Consider the following 24,101-nt stretch of genomic DNA (forward strand, 5'->3'; position numbering starts at 1 on the left):
GTTCTCCCTGGGAGTGCGAGGCAGGTGGTAGATGCACTAGCAACAATAAATTCAAATAGCTTTATAAAGAAAGATCTAGCAGTTGATGAATCCACCAGCGATATTCTAATTAAAGGCTTTATATGTGAATTTCAAACTGCCAGGATATATTTGAATGCGTATAGAAAAAATAAAACTCAATTTATGTGTACATGCATGTTTGTGTCCGATGTGGTCAATTAAAGTAATTTGTGCATGTTGTAATAGATTATTTACAGGAAAATTAAAATGCTATTTAAAAGGCATTGTTCATGTAAGACATTTACAATACATCCATGATATGAGGTGTATTATCAACTATTTTATTCAAACATCACACATTTTTTATTCAAATATAATACATTTTTTGAAATTTCTTAAAAATATTTAAACATCCTTTAAAAATATTTCCCCTATATGTGAAGAATAAAGGATGGACTATTGGAAATTGATGTGTAGAAGGTCCTTCAGCATTTGTGAAACTTGAAAATTGAAAGCTTTACACAAAAGTTTAGGCAGCCAACTTCATATGCAATCTACCCATACAGATGATCACAGTTACATTTGAGGTCATTGAAATGCATTTAACTAAAGCATACTTGAAAAAATTTAGAGCAGGTGTTAATGAATGGAACTAGATAGATGCAAAATAAAAGGAAGAGATTTAATATTCCTTTAAGTGTTCAAGTATGGAGGCTTCATTAATTATTTTGTTTTAATTATCTCACACATGCCATTGTTGGTTTTGGAAAGAAATCCATAAGTGGCTGTAAGCTTCACTGAAACACTCTGTTTCTGCAGTTCTTCCATTGTTGGGTGATAGTTTTCAACTACTGTCATTCTCCTGTTTAGCAATCCTTTCCTAAGAATGGTGAATATAAACTTTGGAGCATGGAGTGACGTATAGGAAGATTATTGAGGTGTAATGAACATACAATAAACTCTACTTGATTAATTATAAATGTTGAGAAGATTCTACCCTCTTGCAATAATAACACAATATAAATAAAACCGATTACTCCGGAAAGTTTCCATGTGTTCATTTATGGACTTTCTTCTCTCCTTTTCTTCATGCCTATTCTACTCTTTCTCTAGACAAGCAATGATCTGTTTTCTGTTACTAGAGTTAGGCTTGCATTTTCTACAATTTTATGTAACTGAAAACCCACTGAGCACTTTTTTTGGTCTGGTTTCTTTCAATATATTTTTTGAGGTTTATAGACATACTGCATATAACAACTGTTCATTCTTTTTTTTTTTTTGGTACCAGGGATTGAACTCGGGACCATGTGCTTGCCAGGCAGGCAGCGGGATCACTGAGTTAAATCTCCGGCCCAACTGTTCATTCTTTTTATTGATAAGCAGAAGTCTATAAAATCAATATAGCAATATTTGTTTATTATCATACCTGTTGATAGACATTTGAGTTGCTTCCAATTTTTGTAATTACAAACAATACTGCTATATATATTAAGATGTGAATATATATATATGCTTTCATTTTTCTTTGATAAAAATATGAATGAAATGAGTGGAATACATGGTACATGTATGTTTAACTTTATAGAAACTGCCAGGAAATTTTCCAAATTCATACTATATTTTACACACTAACAGTATGTGTCAATTCTTCTATGTCCCTGAAAACATGTAGTATGCTCAGTTATTTTATTTTTAGTCATTTTAATAAGTATTCAGTACTACTATTTTATGGTTTTTACCTACATTCTTCTAATGACTAATGATATTGAACATCTATTAAAATGATTGTTATACATAGATACTCTTTCTTAAAATGTCTACTCAAATATTTTGACTATTTTAATTGAGTTTTTGTTGTCATATTGCCAGTTTTTAAGATTTCCTCTTATTGAAGACATAAGCCCTTTTTCTAACATGTTTTGTAAATATTTTCTCCCAGTTCTTGGCTTGTCTTTTCACTCTCTTCACTGTGAATTTGAAGAAAAGCTTTTAATTTTGATAAAGACCAACTGTTTCTCAGTACTAATAATTGCTGAGCAAATGCTCCACAACTCAGCTACATCACACTCTCTACAACTTATGTGTTTTTAATGAATCAAGAAAAAGCATGTGGTTTTCATAGGGACCAGAACCATAAGTGCTTTTACACTTTCTGTCACCAACAAAAATCCTATGCTCTTATTCCTAAAACTAAAACATGATGGTTCTCTACAACATAAAATTAAATCCTATAGATTTTAATAATCCTCTCCTGTTAGACATGGTACCTCTATTTAAGTCCATAGTACGACAGTGATACGGAAGGAACAACCAGTTCAAACCAGTGTAGTTAAAAAGAAGGCTATACTTCCAGGTAATAAAAATCTGAGGAAAAAGGATCACAAGTTTGAGGCCAGCCTGGGCAACTTAGTGAGACCTTGTCCCATTAAAAAAATTTTTTAAAGGAAATTGGAATGCATTTTCATGGTAGAGCACCATGGGTTTGATCCCTAGTATCACCAAAGTAAGAGGAGGAAGGGATTAGGAAGAAAAGGAGGAGGAGAAGGAAAGGGAGGGGGAGATTTTACTCAGCTAGAATTGTAACAAACCGTGACAGTAGCATTCTAGATACTATTGTGCATATCATGTTCTTCCCAGGATGTTGACAAGGCCACACGAGGGTATGAGGCAGGTAAAGGATACTAATTTAATTTAGTTTTGTTAATTAGTGGGGTGACTACTGAATAAAACCCTTAGGAAAAGCCTTTAGGAAATGGAATACAAAACACAAAGTTTTAATTGTGGAGCAATGAGAATATCCCAAAGACATAGGTTCAATATAACTTTTTTCCCAGAGAAATAATAAGCCTTAAAACTAGCAGGGGATCCTCCAGGAGCCTGCTAGGTGGGTGTAGGGACTGCTCCTCCTTATAAAGGGCTCTGCATGCAGGAAGAGCCTGAAGGCTCTGGCAGAGTGTGGACTTGGGAGCCAGGGAGGCCTGGGTTTATATCCCAGCTCTGCTATGTGGTCATGGGAGGGCTGTTCTCCAGCTAGGCCTGGCTGCCTCCTCCTAGCTGTGAGGACTGGCAAGGAGTGGGCCCCTCAGGCTGACACAGGTCACTGCCTGCTAGGTCACAGTCTGCACAGGCAGCATTACATTACTGAGATGGGCTATAAGCACATAAAATGTGCTCTGATTTCCATGGTTTAGCACAAAAAAGGAATGTAAAATGACTCACTAGTAATTTTATTACATGTTAGAATAATAATTTCTTGATATCTTAGGTTAAATAAAATACATTATTAAAATTAAAAAAAAAACTAGCAGGGGATGAATGCTGTATAATATAAAGTCAGATTTGGCCACAAGTTTTCTTTATCTGTGTTAGCTGTCAGCCATGTTATTTCTTTTTTCTTTCTTTTTTTTGTTGAATGTTTTGTTCACCTTTTAAAAGGGAGAAAGAGTGAAAGAAAATGAGTTAGGAAAGGGGTTAAAATGTAAAAGTCATGAAGAGAGAAAAGAAGGAGAAAAGAAAGTGATAAAAGAAGGAGGATTAGAAGAAGATTAGGAAGACTTTCATCTTTAGCTACTCAGAGAAACAAAACTTCATTAAAATTCATTTGACCATTTGTAATGTAATGTGACTAGAGCAAATACTCACCCATGAAAAGATCTTCCTGATAGTATTACTTCAACAAATTCACAAGGCTGTAAAATCCCAGCTACACAGCGATTTTACTTTAGAGCATTGTTCTTTAGAGAAGGGAAGTGGTGAAGCATGAAGCTAGTGAAGAGGGCAGGGGGATTGTGAGGGGACTAAGCGCAAAGCTAAGCAAAGACCTTGCTAGATTTATTTGTGGTAAAGGAAACTGTATTTGAAGATTCCTCTAGGAGATGAAGTAGAGAAGTAACAAGAAGTTCTTTGTAATGTATGAATGATTTTGTTATTTTTCCCATAAAAGTCTATTTATTCTGCAGTAGATTTGGTGATGTGGAAATATTACTTAATGTATACATTTTTCATATTCCAAGACAAGGAAATGCATATATATATATATATATATATATATATATATATATATATATATATGCTTTGGCCACTTACTTATATGATCTGGGTAGGTTACTCAATGTTCTCTAAGCCCCAAGCTGTTCAACCTTAGAATGGGACAAATGAGCAATCAACTCCCCTATTAAATTGCAATGTTAACTAAGATAACCAATGGGAAATATTTTGTGAATATGTACTAGTTACTGGTCAATGTTTATTTGTTTTCCCAATAAAAACATTAATATAAAATTATACTGTTCTGATTTTAAACTTGAATCTTGATATGTAGATTTAGAGAATAATAGGAAATTAGAGGATATACAATTTATCACTCTAAAAATGACTTCTGTACTAGGGAACTAATATTTCACAGATTAAAAAAAATTTATTTAAATAAATCAGGAACTTAAGGGTGTTTAGTGAAGGAAAAATCTCTATTTGTCAAAATAAAATCTTGTACTATTGAAAATGTAATATATTTACTATTCCTGTTATATTTTTCCTAATGATATTTCTAGATAGACTAAAAAGTCACCTATCTTTCAGTTATGCTATATGTTAGGAGCATAACTTGAAATACAGTTATGTCTGCTACATATGAAGCTATTTGTGGTCATTACAGAATTCTCCTATGACTGTCAAACTCAAGCACCATAGTGAAGTTTTTGTTTATTTGTGCTTCTTTCAGACTAATAAACTCTCAGCCCTAGCAGTAGACTACAGAGCAAAAATTAATCATATTTGCATTACTGCAAAGAAAAATAAATGATCTCTTTCTAGAAATATTTTTTATTCTTATAATCATTTTTTGATGAATTTGGTTTAAAGGTTCATTGCAAACATGTTTCTGGATTTAATGCTATTTGTAACAACTATACAGAAGCCAACTTCTTGTCTCATTCACAATGCTTAATAACCAAAAGTAAATGTCCAATTATAAATGTAATTGTTTTGAAATAAAATAAAATTATATTGCCTAGAAAAAAGATATTTTATTGGTAAAACATGTATAAATTAGTAGCATAAGTCTAACTATGATGCATCACTTATAAATGTCCTTTCAATTAAAGCATAAACTACTAAAGAGACCTATAATTGTTTCTATAGTTATCTTTACCCATTTCTCTTTTTTAAAGAAAATGCTTAACTTCTCATTTAGGTTTTCAATTATAGTCTTGTTATATTCATATGAGGTTTTGAACAGTTCTATAAATGTCCTCATTTTCTATTTATTGGGAATGACAGATGCAATACACATTAAATGACTGAGCTACAGAAAGGAAACAATGACTATATGCTGAGCATATAATGGACTGCAATAAAGAATGAAAAGAGAATGTATACATTTAATTCTTGAGAGTATGTGATGATATTTGAATCACTGATTAAGCTTCCTTATTATTAAGTCCACACATCTTGTATGACCTGTATAAGTTTATCCAGATACTGATTTTAACTAATTACTGTGTAATTCTTTAAAATTATGTGACTAAACCATCACATATTAAAGTTGAAAGACAAATTTTACATAGTACAACTTACCACATGAGACAGGTGGTTAGCAATCTCATATCAAAGATGATAGATCCATGCTTCAGTTACTTTATTAACTTCCTCCAAGTAAGGAATTTTTTTCTCCCATCAGCTATATTATCTACTAGCTGTAACTCCCATTTGCTTGCTTTCTCATATTCTTCTGAATTGATGCCTTTTTTACAAAAAGTTATATCATATATGGTTTTTAAAGATAAGTCCATCTTTGCTACTGCTGTTGCTGGTGGTGAGAGAGCTGAGAAACAACACCTTATTTTATAACACTACTGTAATGGTTTAAATCTAAAATGTTCCCCCAAATTCTCATATTCAAAGGTGGAGTTTGGTTGGAAAGGGCAGATCCATGGGAATGTGACTGGGAAGGGTGCATACTTGTTCCTGGCTCCAAGTCCTCCTTTCTTTCTCTGCCTCCTGGCTGTCATGGCCATTCATCCCTGTGGCTTCTGCTTGGACTGAACCCACTCACACTGTGTTAGTTACTTTTCTCTCCTTGCTGAGACAAAATACCTGACCCTCAAAGTTAGAGGGGAAAGGGTTTCTTCAGCTTACAGTTCATAGAAGTTCCAGTCTATAATCCCCTGGCTCCAAGGCAGAGTGGGAGAGGGGCAACAGTTCATGGTGGACAAATGGTAGCAAAGCAACAAAGGAAACCTTAACAGCATCTTTCTGCCCTTTTTGTCCCATGCAGACTACGGGGATTAGGGTGGTGCCAAACCAATAACTCACATGTAGTGGTTTAGTAATTACACGCCCTTACTCCCAACATCACACATTCCAGATTCAGCCACCTTCAAAATGGCCTATGATCACATGAGGCTTTGCGGGGACATCTAGACACAAATGATCACATTCCACTCCTGGCTCCCCTAAGACTTATGTACATTCTTTTATGCAAAAAGGCATTTAGTCCATCTGTAAGAGTTGCCAAAGTCTTAACAGTTTCAGCATTGCTGAAAAGTCCAAGTCCAAAATCTCCTCTGAGATTTAAGGCAAACTCTTAGCTGCAAGCCCCTGTAGAAATGAAAAAAAGTTAAATACTTCCAACATTCATGGCACAAGATAAACATTTCCATTCCAAAGGTTACAAACAGGGAGATATCAAGGAATGAGACCAAAGCAAGATCAAAATCCAGCAGGGCAAATATTAAATCCCACATTTCCACTTCCAATATCCCCAGCAAACTGTGGCAAGTTGTGGACTCCAAAGGACTTGGGTGGCTCTGCCCCTAAGACTCTGCAGATGGTTGTAGCTTCCACAGCTTCTCTCTTGGGCCAGTTCTGCTCCCTCCTTGCAGCTTTCTCAGACAATCCATGCTCCTGGCTTCTCCAAATTTCTCAGGTCTCCACCATCCCTTTGGCTTCACACTCACAGTTTCACACACTGCCCTCTCAGGAGCCCATTGCCTGGCCTCCCAGGCCTTCTTCTTAAATCTGGATGGAAGCCTTGCTGACCCCACAACTCTTGCATTCTGTATGCACCTAAAACCAGAAGCAAATGGATAATACCAAGGTCTGCTGCCAGGTGGAGCAGTAGCCAGGCTTCCTTCTCTCTTGGCTGTAGGGGTTGAGTGCCTGGATTTTTGAGTGCTCTGAACCTAACCCAGAAGAACAAATTCTCTAGGCTGCTGCCATTCTGGAACAAAGTCTTTCACTTTTTCAATTTTGAGGCTGGAAGGTGGAGTCCTGCTGTTTCTTGTGACGCCCCCAGGTCATCTTTTGTATTCCCCTGTTCCTTCTCAGCAATCAATATCTCCTCTGCTCTATCTTTGCAGTCCACAGCTTTACTTGACCTTCCTTTCTGACCAAACTCAAAACACTTTAAATCATTCTGCTGGGGTCTTTGCCCTTGATTCCCAATATAGATCTGGCTAAAAGCCACCAACAGCAGGCGTGCCATGGCATCAACATGAGACTGTCTTGAAATTTCTTCTGCCAGATTAATTAGTCCAATGCCCTTAATCTCAGTCTCAGGCAAAGACTCTGGACATGAGCAAAATGCAGACAAACTTTCTGCTAAAGCATAACACACATCATCTGGAGTCCAGCAGCCAATGCAGTCCTTCTTCCCAACAGAAACCTCCCTGAGCCTGGTCTTTACTGATTTTCTTGTCTTCTGAGCTCTGACCAGAATCTCTCATATGGTAGAGCCTAAGGCATTCCAGGTCTACTTTTTCAGCTGACATCACTGAACCTTTCCTATCTGTTCCCCTTCCCACAAGCCAGTTCCAAAGGCTCTTGAGCCACATGGCCATGTAATGTCACAGCTATGACCCAACCTCTCTGGTACCAAATTTTTGTGTTAGTTACTTTTCTCTTGTTGCTGAGACAAAATACCCAACACCCAAAGTTAGAGGGGAAAGGGTTTATTTCACTTACAGTTCATAGAGGTTTCAGTCCATAATCAGCTGGCTCCAAGGCAGGGTGGGAGAGGGGGCAACAGTTCATGGTGGACAGAGACACTATGAGCAAAAATAAACCTTTAAGTTGTGAGTGTTGAGTATTTTGTTGCAGTGATACGAAAGCTGACTCTTACAAGGAATTACCAACATTTGCAAATAAATAGATTGAGAAATGCCTACTGCATCATGGATGTCAAACCAGAAGAAAGAACTGGATTTTGCTTTAGGTTTGCTTTTACCTCTATCATAACCAATTGAACTAAACATAATTTGAATTTTCATAAATGATGTTCAAAATTCTGAAAATTTTCCTTAGATGGATGTTTTTATTTTATTTTATTTTATTTTCAGTACTGGAAATAAAACACAGGACCTTCGAACTAAGATACATGCCCACCCTTTTTCATGTTTTCTTTTGAGACATGGTCATGTTTATTCACTAAGTTGCCTGGTTTGGCTTGATTTTGCAATCTTTTTGCCTCAGCCTTCCAGAGTGCTGGGATTTAGGCATGTACCACCAAACCCTGCACCTCCTTCAGCAGATGTTTCTAAAAGGTATTTTGTTTCATTAAAAAAGATTACCTCAAAATCTCTTTTTAAATGTATTGTATTCTCTTGAAATTCAATTATACATTGTCTTTGAAACATCCTTTTTAATCTTTTGAAAAATTGTCTAACACTGTTTAGTTTAAATTGTTGTTCTCCCTAAAATTTTGATTCCTTCATCTCTTTAAACATAGATATACACAGATATAAATTTGTATATATGCACACATAGAATGGGAAAACATCTATTATTGTCAATGTGGTACAAATATTCACATTTAAATCTAGTTTAGCACAAAGATTTTAAATGATAAATTAAGAAAAATAAAATCATGTGACATTGAGAAATAGTAGGCCAATAACTGATGAGTTAAGTGGGAAGAAAAAAGACTAAATACAACTAATGAAGTACTGTGCTACTTAATTAATTAATTTTCTAAATAGTACATCCAAAACCTCAAATAAACCACATAAAAAATACCATTTTAAAATGTTATTGCCATTGTTTATATTTTCATTCAAAATTTGTTGATTGTTTCTAAATAGCCATCGCATATGTAAACATGTTGATGAAATAATTTCCCTTCAAGGAATTTAACGTAAGGAAATATTTCAGGCATGAGCAATGTAGATTAAAAGAAAGAAACTTTGTTGCCTTAGCTGTTATGGTCAAGACCTTGTCTCTTGATATTATTGTTATGGAGGAAAAATATTATTTTCCATTTATGGTGTAATTGGTGAATTTCTGGACATATGAATAATTTATAATGCTTTTCCGTTCATACTTTTGGGTTTTGCAGCTTGAAATAATATTAGTTTATAATGATACATATTTGCCATTTCATAAATAATAAAAGCGTAGTTGCAATACAAAATACAGCACATATTTAACGTATACAAATGGATTAGTTTGGGTATATGCATAATACATAAATCCATCACCACAATCAAAGTGATTGACATATCTAACACTCCCAAAAGCTTTCCTGTGCCCATTTGTGATCTTGATTCTTCCTTATATATCAGAAATGTGCTTTGCAAATATTTTCTCCTATTCATTCTGTTGATAATTTCCTTTGCTATTCATATCCTCTTAGTTTTTAGCTACTATTGCTTTCATTACCTCTTCTATTGGTGTTATATCCAGAAGATCACTGTGGAAAACAATGTCAATTAACTCTTACCTTAATTTTTTTTCATGGTGTTTTACAGGTTTATGTCTTACAATTAAGTGGATTTTTGTGCATGATAGAGGATAGGGTCCAAATTTATTGATGTGGATATTGAACTTTTCTAGTATACTTCTGTTGATGTAAATTAAAACCATCCACACGGTAATTTATAAAGAATAGAAAATTAGGCCAGAGATTTAGCTCAGTGGTGCTATCCCCTGCCTCACATGCTCAAGGTCCCAAGTTCAATCCCAGGTACCAAAAAACCCCAAACAAACAAAAAAACAGAATACAAAATTATTTATGTAATGGCTTTATAGGTTGAGAATTCCAAGAGCATGGAATAAATATCTGGTAAGGGCCTTCTTGCTGCATTATGACATAGCAGAGTGCATTACATAGTGAGCCAGAGCAGGTGTCCTACAGAGAGCTTGCTTTCATAACAAAGCCTCTCCTACAATAATGAGCTTCCTCCCATGATGGTGCCATCAATCCACTAATCCATTCATGAAAGCAGATGAATTTAGTTTCCAACCCATGAAATTTTGGGGATCACAACTGAATTATAAAGCTCTTTTCCAATGAAGATTATTCCTGTGTATCTGTTGCAACTTTGTCAAAATCAATTGACCAGTATGGGTACATGGGCTCTCCATTGTGTTCCATTAATTTATATGTCTGGTTTTAGTCCAGTACCTTACTAGTCTAACTACTACAGGTTTGTAATGTACTTTGAAATAAAAAGCATAATTCCTCCAGCTTTATTCTTTTTTTTATTAAATTACTTGATCTATTTGGTTCTTTTATAGATACACAAAAGTTTAGTATTCTTTTCTTTCGGTAAAAATTTCACTGGAAATTTGATTGTTTTATTTTGTAATCTATATATTTCTTTGGCACATAATGATATTTTCACAAAATTGGATTTTCTGGTCTATGAGCAAAGGATGTCTTTCTATTTATCTTTAGCATTATTAATTTCTTTCATCAGTGCTTTACAGTTTGAAGTAAACAAAATCTACTCAACATACTGTTGACAGTCCTAGACAGAACAATTAGGCAAGAAAAATTAAAGGTATCAAATTTGAAAAGGCAGAAGTAAAATTACTTGATCCTGTATGTAGAAAATTCTAAATACTCCTCAAAATAACTACCAGATATAGGACTTGGAATGTTGCTTGGTTGTGCAGCATCTGCCAGGCAAGTGTGAAGTCCTGAGATCAATTCCTGATACCAAGAAAGGGAAAAAAAAGACCAATAATTTATTAGATACAAAAACCTGATGGCAGTAATGGGATGTGGTGAAAATTAGTTGAAAGAAGTAGTTAATTGGAGATGTGAACTTGAAAAGTATTTTGGGAACTCTGCCCATTCTCTCTTTCTTTTCTTTCTGTCCTCCATGAGCTGAACAACTTAGTTTTACCATGTGTTTCTTCCATGACATTCTCCTTTGTCATAGGCCCAAAGACAACAGGACCACATGACCACAAACTGTTATCTCTGAAACCATGAGCTAAAGTAGATCTTTCCTCTTTATTTAAAATTTCAGGATACAAAAAAAGTGAAAAATTGTAATTGTGCTTGTTTATAACAACATGCAGACTACTTGAAAAGGATATTAACAAATCAATCTTACTTTAAAAAGCATCAAAAAGAATAAAATATGTACAATTAATCAAGGAGATGATAAACAAACATTTCTCCTAAAATATTTTCTTACTATCTCTTTGTATAGTTTGGACATTGAAATTAATATACAGAGAAATGTTTATAAATGGTGGTTAACACATGACTCACTGCTAGCTATAGTTGGAAACTCTTAATTTCAACCTTACATTGTTTTTTCTATTGTTTCATTATGAGTGGTTTATATCTCATAAAAGAATGATATTTTACTTCTTCATTTCAGAAAATTAAAAATCATTGAACTATCTTTATAGAAATTTTATATTCACAGCAAAATTATGCATAAACTATAGATGACTCTCACATGCCTACTCCCTTCTGCCTACTCAGCTTTTTCATCATCTGTATTCCACATCAGTGTGATCTATTTTGTACAGTCATAAATCAACTTTGACACAACAATATCAGCCATATCCTTGGCTTACTTCAAGGATGACTCTTAGTGTTATATATTCCACGTTTTTAAACAAATGGAGTGACATATGTTCATAAATACAGTATCATACACAGTAGTTTCACTGCTTTAAAAATCATTTGTGATTTGCTTATTCATCCCTCCCTGTTTCCAAAACTAGATAACTGCTGATACATTTATTGTTTCTGTAGTCATGCTTTTGTCTAGAATAAAATAGAGTTAGAATCATGTAGTATACAGACCTTCTTGGTTGCCTTTTAAAATGTACACAATTCATCAGTCATACTTCCCTGTTTTTCTTCTAAGTTTCCTAACAAATTTGAATCTGTGTTTTTTATTTAGTATTCCTTTTCCAAGTTTTCTAGAAACTTTTCATTTTCATAGATAAGGTGACAACCAGAAGGAAGATTATTAAGAAAGAATGGATATTTATAGTAATATACTTGTAACTATCATGGAGAAAGGTATAAGATCATTGTGGGCAATAATTTTGTACCACAGGTCCATTGTCTTCATATATAGTCTCTAAGCAAGATCAAATATGGAGAATATCCTACCACTTCCCCCACAAACAAAAAGGAACACTATCTTGAACCCAGGGAATTAATTCCTAGGTCACTAGTGTTTAAATCATTCACAGCTGAGTCTTTACATATAGAATTATTCTTTTATTATTTTGAGCAGTGGAAATAGGGAATATTGACTCTAAATTTGGAAAAGATTCATGTAGTGACCCATTGCCCTGATGAATTACTTGACCTTTAATATTCAGTATCTATCTCCATGTACCTTCCTGTCTTATGTCTGTAAATAACACAGTTGTGATAGATCTAGAAGTCAACTCTTGATTCAACACAAAACTTGGATCATTTCTCAACTTTTTAGCTATGAGCAAGTGTAGAGCAAAAACTTGGAAGAAAATATACTAAAATATAATTAAATGTTGCTGAGAAGCAGGAAAAGGCATAAAGTGAAATCTCTCTAGCTCATTCTTTCATCACATGATTTGCTTGGACATGAATATATGGACAGACTGTATGTCTACCATCACCATCTCATGAGTAGAAAGCCTGTACAAGAAAATTTGTTTGAATATGAATGAAACACTATAGAGCAATTTTTCTTAAGCAAAGTTTTTATTGTTGTTGTTATTGTTTTGGATATGTTATTTTGTAGATTTTTTTTCTCTCTAACTCGCCAGAATTTTTTTTAATTTTTAAATTTCCAGAAACAATTGCATGCATTTACTGCATTTATATTGTTAAGGATTCCCTAGAAGAACAGAATCAATATTTGTGCAACTGGGTTTATATTATATATATATAAATTTATATTATATATATACATATTTGTGCAATTGAGTTTTTTGGTTAGGCTCACAGAATCAAACGGGGGAAGTCCACAATGCATATCTGCATGCTAGAGAGCGAGGTATACAGTAGCTGGAACCCAGATTAAGAAGCCAGAATCCACAGAACAAGTGTGATAAGGGTGCAGCTAGCATGAGACTGAGGCCTAGAAGCTCTTTAGAGAGTTCCTGATATCAGTCTATGTAGAAAGCCTGAAAAAACTGTAGTTTGATGGTCACAGGCACTGACAGTAACAAAATATACATCCATTCAAGCATAATGGAGCTTTTCAAAATACAGATTGACTTTTTCCTTCCTTCTCTTTCATTCCTTCCAGGGTACTAGGCTATTGGATGATGCTACCCACAGTCAGGGTGGAAAGGTAGGTATGCGCTGCTCCTCTCAGTTTGCTAGTATGCATGCAATCATCTCTGGAAACATACCACAGGAAAACTCAGAAGTGTGTTTTACTAATCTGTTAGGTATTTCTTAATCCAGTCAATTTGACATATGATAATCAATGGGCACAATGATCAACATGAAGTCTTAATCATATACATATGATTAAATGTAGCTAAGTAAATATGCATTACTTCATATAGTTATCATTTTTGTAATGATAACACTTAACATTTACTTTCAGCATTTTTCAAGGAAACAATAAATTGTTATTAACTGTAGAAATACACAGTGGAGTATATTCAGACAAAGAAGAATGAAATCTTGTCACTTGCAGTAAAATTGATGGAACTAGATATTGCCATCTTAAAGAAAATAAGCCAGGCTCAAGACATATATCATATTTTTTTCTCTCATATATAGAATAGGAGGAAAAACAAGATGACACAATACTAGAGGGAGACTATTGGAGAAGAGGGAGACAGAGAGAGACAGGAAAGAAGCACAAGTGTGTTAATGGGAGACAGAAACATTCAAAGTATGTCCCATGGGTGTATGAATATATCAAAGCAAAACCTATTATTTTGTATAATAAGTATGCACTAATAATATTATATAATACATTATGATTAATATTGTCACCATGTTGCACAACAGATCTTCAGAAATCATTGCTATTATCTAATTGAAAGTTTGTATCTTTTGATCAATAAAATAAGAATATTTCATTTTGGAATTTTATTATGAATTTTATTCAAACACCCTTTTACAATTCTACATTTTGCTGCTAATTCTCACACATTTTGTTGTGATAATTATCCTAGATCATAATAATAGATTTCCCAATATATAGTCATTTTTCCTTTCCACAATTAAATCTTATTTGATCAATAGGTATCATTTCAATATTGTTAATATAATTTATGCTTATTTTAGAAAGTAACCAGAGTAAAAAGATGGGAAGTGAAAAGTTAAAAAGCTTTGCATATTGCAACAACTGTGACTTAAGAGATAATTGCTAGTAAAATTTTTCACATTTTTCCAATTATCCATACATATTTACTTACAATATAAATTTGTATATATGTACACATACAACACACACACATAAAGTAGATATAAATTTTGCCAAAAAATATTTCACATTTTGTGATACTGGGGATGGAATGCAGGACCACTGTACCGCTGAGTTACTTCCCCAGGACACAGTGTCTTAATAAGGTATGATATTTTTAAAAAGTAAATTCTGTTCCTGAAAACCATCCAAAGAAATTCAGGCTCTACATTACAGTGGGCCAGGGATTTAGCTCAGTGGTTTTGCCGCCTGCTGTGCAAGCGCAAGGACCCGAGTTCGATCCCTGGCACCAAAAAAAAAATAAATAAATAAAGCAACAAAAAAACCCCCCAAAACATTACAGTGTGTCCTTTTTATGCCTTATATGTAGATGTTCCCCCAAAGTCTCATGCATTCCTAGGTGGGGCTGTTGGAAGCGACTGAATAATGGGTAGATATTGGATCATGGGTGTGATATTGAATTAGTCCACCAATTAATTCATAGTTATGGGTATGGATGATGGATTTACTGAAGAGACAAGACCACCTTGGGTGTGGGTGGCATCAACCAATAGACCTGTAGCCTGGATGGAATGAAAAGGGAAAGAAGAAGGAAATCTCACTGCTTCCTGCCTGCCAAGCCATGAACTGTTCCTTTTCTGTGATGCCCCTCTGCCATACTGCCCTGTCTGGAATCAGCCAAATACAGACTGAAGCCTCTACAAACTGTGAGCCAAAATAAACCATTCCTCCTTTAACTTGTGAGTGTTGGATACTTTGTTCCTGCAATGAGAAGGTAACTAAGATGGATTTTCTTACCAAAAAAATAGATTGTTGCTCTAACCACCTGAACTACCATTTGGTTCAGAATCCCTTGTAACTGGCTTGTGGGAAGAATTTGGAAAGGATTGGAGATGCCAGCTAGAGAAGCAGCCCTAGAATGCTGTGAGCCAAACTTGATGAGAAATTCTGGTCAAAGTTCAGAAGACCAGAATGCTGATACAATTGCAGCTGTAAAGACCTGGCTCAGGAGGTTTCAGTTGGGTACAAGGACTGCATTGGCAATTGGACTCTTGGCCACATGTGTTATGCTTTGGTAGAAAATTTGTCTGAATTTTCCTCATGCCCAGAGAATTGCAGGAGACTGACATTAATGTCAGCTGACTAATCAATTGGGCAGAGGAAATTTCAAGGCAGTCAAATGTTGAGGAGGTGCCATAGTTACTACCGGGGGCTTTTCGCCAACTCTAACTTGAGAATCAAGAACAAATGGCCCAGTAGAATGACTGAAAATTTTGAGTTTGGTGAAAATGAAGCTTCCACAAAGTTGCAGTATGTGAAGATAGAGCAGAAAACTTGGTTGCTGAAAAGATTAGCATTAAAAAGCCAAGTAATTTGATATGGGGCAATAGAAAAGAAATTCTCTAGGTATCACAAGAACCAGCAAGACTCAACCCTTTGTGGCTTCAAAATTGCAAAGGTGAAAGACTTTGCCCCATCCTCCAGAGTGAAGGCAGCCTAGGGAATTTATTCTTTGGGATTGTGTTCCTAGTACTCATCAATCCAGGCATTCAGCCCCTACAGGCAAGAGAGGAGGAAGCCTGGCTATTGCTGCAGGCTGATGGTAGACCTTGACTTCATGCACATAGTGCTGGGATAGGTGCATGCAGAATGCAAGAATTGTTGAGGTCAAGAAAGCTTCTACCTATATATCATAGGAAGGCCTGGGAGGCCAGACAGTGTCCCCCTGAGAGGGCAATGTGCAAAGCTGTGACTGTGAAACTGAATGTGTAGTGGAGACCCCAGAAGGTTGAATAACCCAGGAACATGGATTGTCTGATGAAAGCTGCAAGGAGTGAGCCAAGCCTGTCCAAGTGAGAGGCCATGAGGGCTACAACCACTGAAAGTGCCATAGAGCTGGTGACACCCAAGCCCTTTGGAGTTCACATCTTGCAGCAGATTGTCCTGGATGCTGGACACGGAACTATGGTGTTTAGTGTTTGCCCTGCTGGATTTTCGTTTTGCTTTAGTCCCATTCCTCCTATCCCTTTCTTTGTACTTTTTTGTTCCAATTTTAGTATATGTGCTGCCAAAGTGAGCACTCTTTGTTCCTTTTTGAATGGGAATGTTCATCCTGTGCCATAGTATGTTGGAAGTACTTAAATTTTTTTTTTTTTTTTTTTTTTTTTTTTTTTACAGGGACTCAGCTAAGAGTTTGCCTTAAAACTCAGAAGAGACTTTGGACTTGGACTTTTCAGCAGTGCTGAATTTGGTTAGGAATTTGTCAACTCTTAGAGATGGATTAAATGCATTTTCCATAAAAAGATGCATATGAGTCTTTTGGGGGCCAGGGGAAGAAGGTTATGGGTTATAATTAGATGTTCCACCAAAGTCTCATGCTCATAGGTATGCTTTTGGGAGTGATTGGGCCATGAATATCTGATACTGGATCATAGGAGTATGATATTGGAGTAGTCCAAAGATTTGTTTAGCATAGTTCTAGGTGTGCATGACGGACTTACTGAACAGGAAAGACTCACCTTGTGTGGGTGTGGCAGCAACCAGGAGGCTTGTAACCTGGATGGAATAAAAAGGGATAGAAGAAAGAAGTCTTGCTACTTCCTGCCTACCATACTATGAAATATTTCTTCACTGTGATGCCCCTCTGCCATGCTGCTCTCCCTTGGAGCCAGCTGACAACAGACTAGAAACTCTACAACCTGTGAGGCAAAATAATCATTTCCTCATTTAACTTGTGGGTGTTGGGTATTTTGTCCCAGCAATGAAAATGTAAGTGAAAGCAGTCCTCATTTGCCTTAGATCTGGCATCCTGTGACTTCTAGCTCTTCCTCAAAGTTCATATGACTATGAAAGGTAAATATTTTGACTTGGTTAAGAACCTTAAAGTAGCCACACCAGTGCAACTAAAGACAGTAAGGAAGACTTTGAGAAGGGCTTCATAAAGTTATAAGAATTGTGGAATAAGCGTGTTTGAAGTGAGGGGGAGTATTTTATGGAATATTATTGGCAATGTGTCCTTTACTCTAATAATATTTTTAAAAACCTTAAACATTCACAGAATTTTTTTTATCACATCTCTTATATGGTAAATCATTAGGAGAGGATGTATGCTATGTTTTTATTTGTGAAATTTTAAAATCTTTTTATAATAATGGACTTCACCTTTAGTATAGTTTAGTTTCCCAGAAAAATTGCATAGGTATTTTGGAGAGCAATATTCATTCTCAGTTTTTTCTAGAGTAGTGTATTTGTTACAAATAATGAACAAAATTTGGCATACTACTATTAACTACAGTACATAGTGTATTGTGATTTATTTAGTTAATACATAAAATATTTTTTCTATACCAGGACCCCATACACGTCATGCATTTTGTTAACTTTTCCTGTCCCCTTTTGTATCTAATATTTCCTTAGCTTTGATGAGATTGTTAGTTTTGAAGAATATTGTTCAAGTATATTGTGGGATGTCCCTCTAGATGAATTTGTTTGATATTTTTTCTATGACTACACCAAGGTCATGGCTCTAGAGGGGGAACCACATAGATTTTCCATTGCATCATTTCAAGAGTATATCCTATCAACATGGTTTAAGACTGGAGGTTGACCTTGACTCTTTGATGTAGTACTGGTCAAGTTTCTTCATATGAAGTTGTTATATTTTATCTTTCTGCTACTGTATTTTTTGGAAAAAGTCACTAGGCCCACCCCATACCAAAGGAATAGCTCCTCTTCTTTTAATGTGTAGTAACTACATAAATAATTTGGAATTTCTTTTCACAGATTTGTTTTCTTTTTCCCTTTATATATTAATGCAATGATTTATTTATATTAATATACTCTCATTAATATTTATTCTGTTTTGGACTATAACACCATACCATTTCATGTAATTTTTGGTAAAAATTTTCATCTATGGAAAATGAGAGCTTTTTTTTTTTTGGTGCTTCTTCCTCTTTGACATAATGCCCATTGACATGTGTGGGCTTTAGGGGGATATTTCTTCCTTACTTTGGGGGATTAGAGTATGTCTCACCTTTATCTTGTTTTTTTTTTTAAATTTTGTATACATTTGAGGTTTACAACAAAAGATGCCTGGATATACATGGTAAAATCGTGTTGTATATCTCAAATATCTATCATTTTACACAGTTATATTTTAATGAAAAGAGCACCTAATATCTACATATTTAACAATAGTCTGTAATAAAATTGTATTAAAGTTTAGGTCAAAGAAAGGTCTGGAAGGCTAGGAAATGTGCCCTGGAGAGAGCAATGTATGAAGCTGTGGAAATGAAGCTGAAGGCACAGAGGAGACCCCAGAAAGTCGGAAATGCCAGGAACATGGAACATCTAAGAATAGTCACAGGCATTGAGTAGAGCCAACCCAAGAGAGAAGCCATGAGGGCTGCAACTTTCAATGCTGTAGGAGAGGGGCTACTGAAGCTCTTTGGAGCTCACCTCTCACCACAATCTGCCACAGGTGCTAGATATGAAACGATATAATTTAATGTTTGCTCAGATGATTATAAGTCGTGCTTTGATCCAATTCCTTTTTATCCGCTCCTTCCTCCCTTTGGGAATGGGAATGTTTACTCTGTGACATACATATTTCCATCATATAACTTTCTTTTTTATTTTTACAATGTCTCACAGCTAAGAGTTTGCCTTGAGTCTCAAAGGAAACTTTGGACTTGCACTCTTCAGCAATGCTAGAATTGCTAAGACTGGCTACTCTTAGAGACGGACTATATATATTTTGCCTAATTAAATGGGCATGAGCCATTGGGCTCCAGGGACAGAACAGGGACAGATTCTCCTCAAAAGTCTTAAGTTTTTGTAGGTGGGGCCTGTTCAGAAGAGGTGAATCACTGGGGGTGTGACCTGGAAGGGTGTATTCCTGTCTCTGGCTCTTCCCTTCTTTCTTTGTTCCCTATACACCATAAGTTGATCTGCTGTCCTCTGCCATGCCATTCTGTCATGGATTTTCTGCCTTGTAGTCAGCCAGAAATCAACTGACCCTTAATAAATTATGAATAAAAATAAAGTTATTTCCTTTTAATTTGCATGTGTCAAGTATTTTGTTTCAGCAATGGAAAAATGACTAATACCATATTAATTTTTATATTCACATTTTACATTAGATCCATAGACTTGTTCATTCTATATATTTTGGATTCTTGAACTTACATATCACCATGCCCTACTCTGACCTCTGGCATTCTCTGTTTTTGTGTATTTTATCTCTTTTTAAAAAGATTCCATATACTGCATAAGTAACATCATGCAATACTTTTCTTTCTGTATCTGGTTTATTGCAACATGTGTATCCTCTAGGTCTAGTCATATTGTGGCAAATAGCAGAATCTCTTTTTTTTAAGGTTGAATGATATTTGTTTTTATTGTAGAATAGTATTGGAAATTGAGATGTAGAAATAGGCATGCTAATTACTACTAGGATGTGATTTGTTTTTTATCCTATTATCAGAGAGAATAAAGAAATGTACTTGTATATATTATTGTGTGAATATAAGCATATCTAAATATTTCTATATGAAATCATATATGTGTATGTTAAGTATAATTTCTTCTGATATTTCCATCAGTAACATATTAGTATTTAAATAGTTCTAGCTTCTTTCATTTGCTATTTATATTCTATTCCAATAGTGAGAAATGTGACTTCCACTATCTATTCCTCATGTACTAAATTTCTTAACTCTACTATTGTGAGTGGTAGTATCAGAATTGTTCACCTTACCCCCATAAAAAACAACCTAATTATCTAGAGTACAAAGTGATGTATAATTCATTTGCTTTTGTCTTATGAACTAAATTAATTTCTAATATAACTTAGGTCTGGACTTTATATGTTTATATGTTTCATTAACTCATGATAGAGTTTAATTATTTTTTCAGTCTGTATTCTTTCTTGGGATTTCCCAAACTCTGAATTGATCTTTTAAAAATTACAAACATTAGGTTTCACTATTTATTTGAGAAGTTGTATGGGTTTTGAAAAATGGATAAAGTCATGCATCTGCTATTATTGTGTTGTGTGGACTTGTTTAACCATCCTTAAATCTCCTGTTTTTCAGGTCATCTTGGAGGGAAGGTTTAAAAGTGATTAATCTTGTTAGTACAATAAGTCCCCAACTTATGAACAAGTTTTATTCTGGGAGAACATTTGTAAGTCATATTCATTAGCAGTCTGATGAAATGGGTCTTCTATATACACCTGTGAATCTTATACAGTACACCTTTGAAAGTTTGCAACTCAAATATTCATAAATCAGGGACTTACTGTATTTGTCTAAGAAATTCTTCATTTTTCTTTGACTTTATAAAGAAACATTTCCTGGGCATAAAATTTTATTTCAGTACAGTTTTTGTTTCTTTCAACATTATAAACATTTTATTCAACTGCATTCTTGCCTTGGTGGGTTTTGATGAGAATTTCAAAGTAAATATTATTTCTATGTCTCTTTTGCTAAAATGTTTGTTTTTTCTCTCACATTACTTTCCAGATTTTCTCTTTCTTCAATGTTCTTAAGTTTGAATATGAAATGTTTAGTGTTGATTATTTTTGTTATTTATGCTGCTTAGTGTTCTACAAAATGTGTGCTTTAGTGTTTGCCATTAATTGGGAAAAGTCCTCAACCATTATTATTTCAAGTATTTATTATGCTCCTTTTCTGCTGATATTCTCATTATTTACCTTTTATATTTTTTAAATGATCCTTTATTTCTTGCATATTCTGGTCCCACTTTTTGTACTTTTTCTTTTAACAATACATTTTAGGAGATTTCCATTGATGAAAATTTAAGTTGACAAATTCTATCTTCAGATCTGTCCAGTTTACTGGTAAACCATCAAAAACTTTATTACTGGTGCAGTGCTTTGCTTTCTAGCATTTGCTTGCAATTCATCCTTAGGATTACTATATTTCTGCCTATTTCTATATCAGAGCTATTAATGTGTCTATTATAAGTATTTTAAACTCCCAGTACAATCCCAAAATCTATACCATATTTGATTCTGGCTCTGACACCTGATTTGTTGTGGGTATTTTTTTAATTTTATACTTTTCCAATTTTAACATGTCTTTTTCTTCCCTAAAAATAGGCATAGTTCACTGGGTAATAGAAACTAAGTTTCAACATATTTCTTAGCGATTTTTTCTTCCCTTTGTGAAGACAGGAAAGCTATTAAACACTTGATTTGACTAATGGATTCCCTTATCCTTGTTATATAAGGCTTTTATAAAGTAGTTACCTTGGCTAGTAGGCTTTTGTTAGGGAAAACATCTGGGGAGTATTTCAGTATGGCTCTTTCTTCTCTGCCTATTCAGAAGCATCAGGGGATTTTTTAAACTGGGCCTTAATCTTGAAAAAGCCTTGAGGTTGATGGAAATAAAGCACATAAAATTGTAGGAATACTCCTAAGATTAGATGGCTAGTAGTTTCTCACTCTCAAGGCAATTCACCCCTATTCTCCTGCAATTTGTTGAAATTTCCTTTAATTTTCCTAGTATCTTATGGGTCCAGTGGTTTTTGCTCCAAATAAGCTAGTTTAGACAGTTTTTCTCTCCTGAATTCAGTGTACTGATTTGTTTTGTCATCTCAACTCTCTAGTGAGTCTCAAAGCCAATGATTTTTAGTTTATTAAGTATTTATTTGTTTCAACAGTAGAAATTATAACTTCTAAGCTTTTTACATTCCAAGGTAAGATCAAAAGACTACTACTGACTTTTAAACGAAGTGGAATTCCCCATGTCTCTAAGTAATGCACAAATAAATATGTGTTCCATATATTTGTAAAAAATAGACCATATTATTTCATAATTAATTGAATTTAGCTTACTTTCTGAATCACTTTTATTAAAATCCAGCAGTTTTTACTATTTCAAACTAAAGACTGTGTAAAGTTCTGTATAGACAGCAAAAAGGTTTGCATACATTTTTGGTTATTCTGCAAAAATTTCTGGTTACTAGGAAATAAAATTATATTGAATATCATTATAATTTAACATTGTTTATACTTTTCTTTGTTCAACATAGGAGATATTAATGATTTAATCCACAAGCCAAAGTTACTAGTTGTTGTTATTTTCTTCCTTATATTATATAACTTTAATTGAATGTTGCTAAATCTCATATATTTTTATTGGAATTTCAAAGGAAAATGAGTTAATAGAGAAATAGAAAAGCCATTGCAGCTCTCCTGGAGAATGAATAAATAGGTTAGTTTAGGAGTGTCGGGAGGGGAAGGGGAAAGGGAAGAAGGGAAAGGAAAAATTATGAGAAAGAAAAAAAATGGAAACAAAGTCCATGTAAATAGAGAAGGGTGGAGGGGGTGAAGAGCACATAGGTAATGGGGAAAAAATAAGAACTAAGATACATCATGTTCAGGTACAAACACCCAATGATAAATGTAAATGTATTGTATACCTAAAATGTACCAATTAATATATAAATTTTAAAAAAAAGAGTGAATAGCAGGGAAATAAGAGGCCATCAAAGAAAGGTAATTTGACAGGAGCAAAGTTTTAGAGACAAAGTTGTGAGCCAAAAGATATTTTGCTTTGAGTTCAATAGGACATTTACACTGTAAAATTCAGTCGTCTCTGAAGCTGGGACTAGATGAGGGAAAAAAAACCACATTATTTCCTGATATGTTTACGTAGATTTCTCAGCCTGTCCTGAAGGATTCTTTGTAGCTGTCCAAACTATCCTGTTTCATAACCTTTCACAGCCTCTGTGATTAAAATTTTTCTCTTTCTGTTTTTTTGTAAACCTGTGATCAGGTAGATTTTGTTAAATTTCCCTGTTTTCTGTTATAGAAATGATATGCAGGTTGAAGAAATACCTTAGACTGAGCAAAGAGATACATAAACATGCACAAATCCACAGCTCATACCAGAATCAATACCTGAGAAGGTCCTTGCCTATACTGAATCAAGAAGTAAGGCTTTAAGCATTCTTGAAGAATGCTCCACTGCAAGTCAAATATAGGCTTTGAGTTTTATTGTCTCATGTGGTATCATAGTATCATGGTTGAGAAACCAGGCTCCAAAATCAATCCAAAACCAGGCACCAGTAACAAAGTTTTTGATGGTTTATCAATTAGTGTACTGCTCAACTTTAATTTCCTCATCTACAAGCTGAAATTAATAATAATAATAATAAACCAATATTACCTATCATCTCAATTTCATTGTGATAATTAAAAAATAGTACTGATAATGACTGTAATGATTTATTATAATTGAATTCTTAGAATGTTGAATTCCTAGAATGCTTTATGCGAAACATTTTACTTGGATTGTCTGATTTAATTATTGTAACAAACTTTTAGGTGGTTACTATTGAGAATTTTAAGTGGAAGTATATAGATGTGAGTATTTTCTGTCAGCCAGAGAATATTCTCATGTTGCAAAAATTAAACCAGGTCTTTCTACAACCCACCAAATA

Source organism: Heterocephalus glaber, unplaced genomic scaffold (assembly GCF_053883595.1).
Source record: "Heterocephalus glaber isolate CG9 unplaced genomic scaffold, H.glaber_assembly_v1.0 deba00001547, whole genome shotgun sequence".
Lineage (NCBI taxonomy): Eukaryota > Metazoa > Chordata > Mammalia > Rodentia > Bathyergidae > Heterocephalus > Heterocephalus glaber.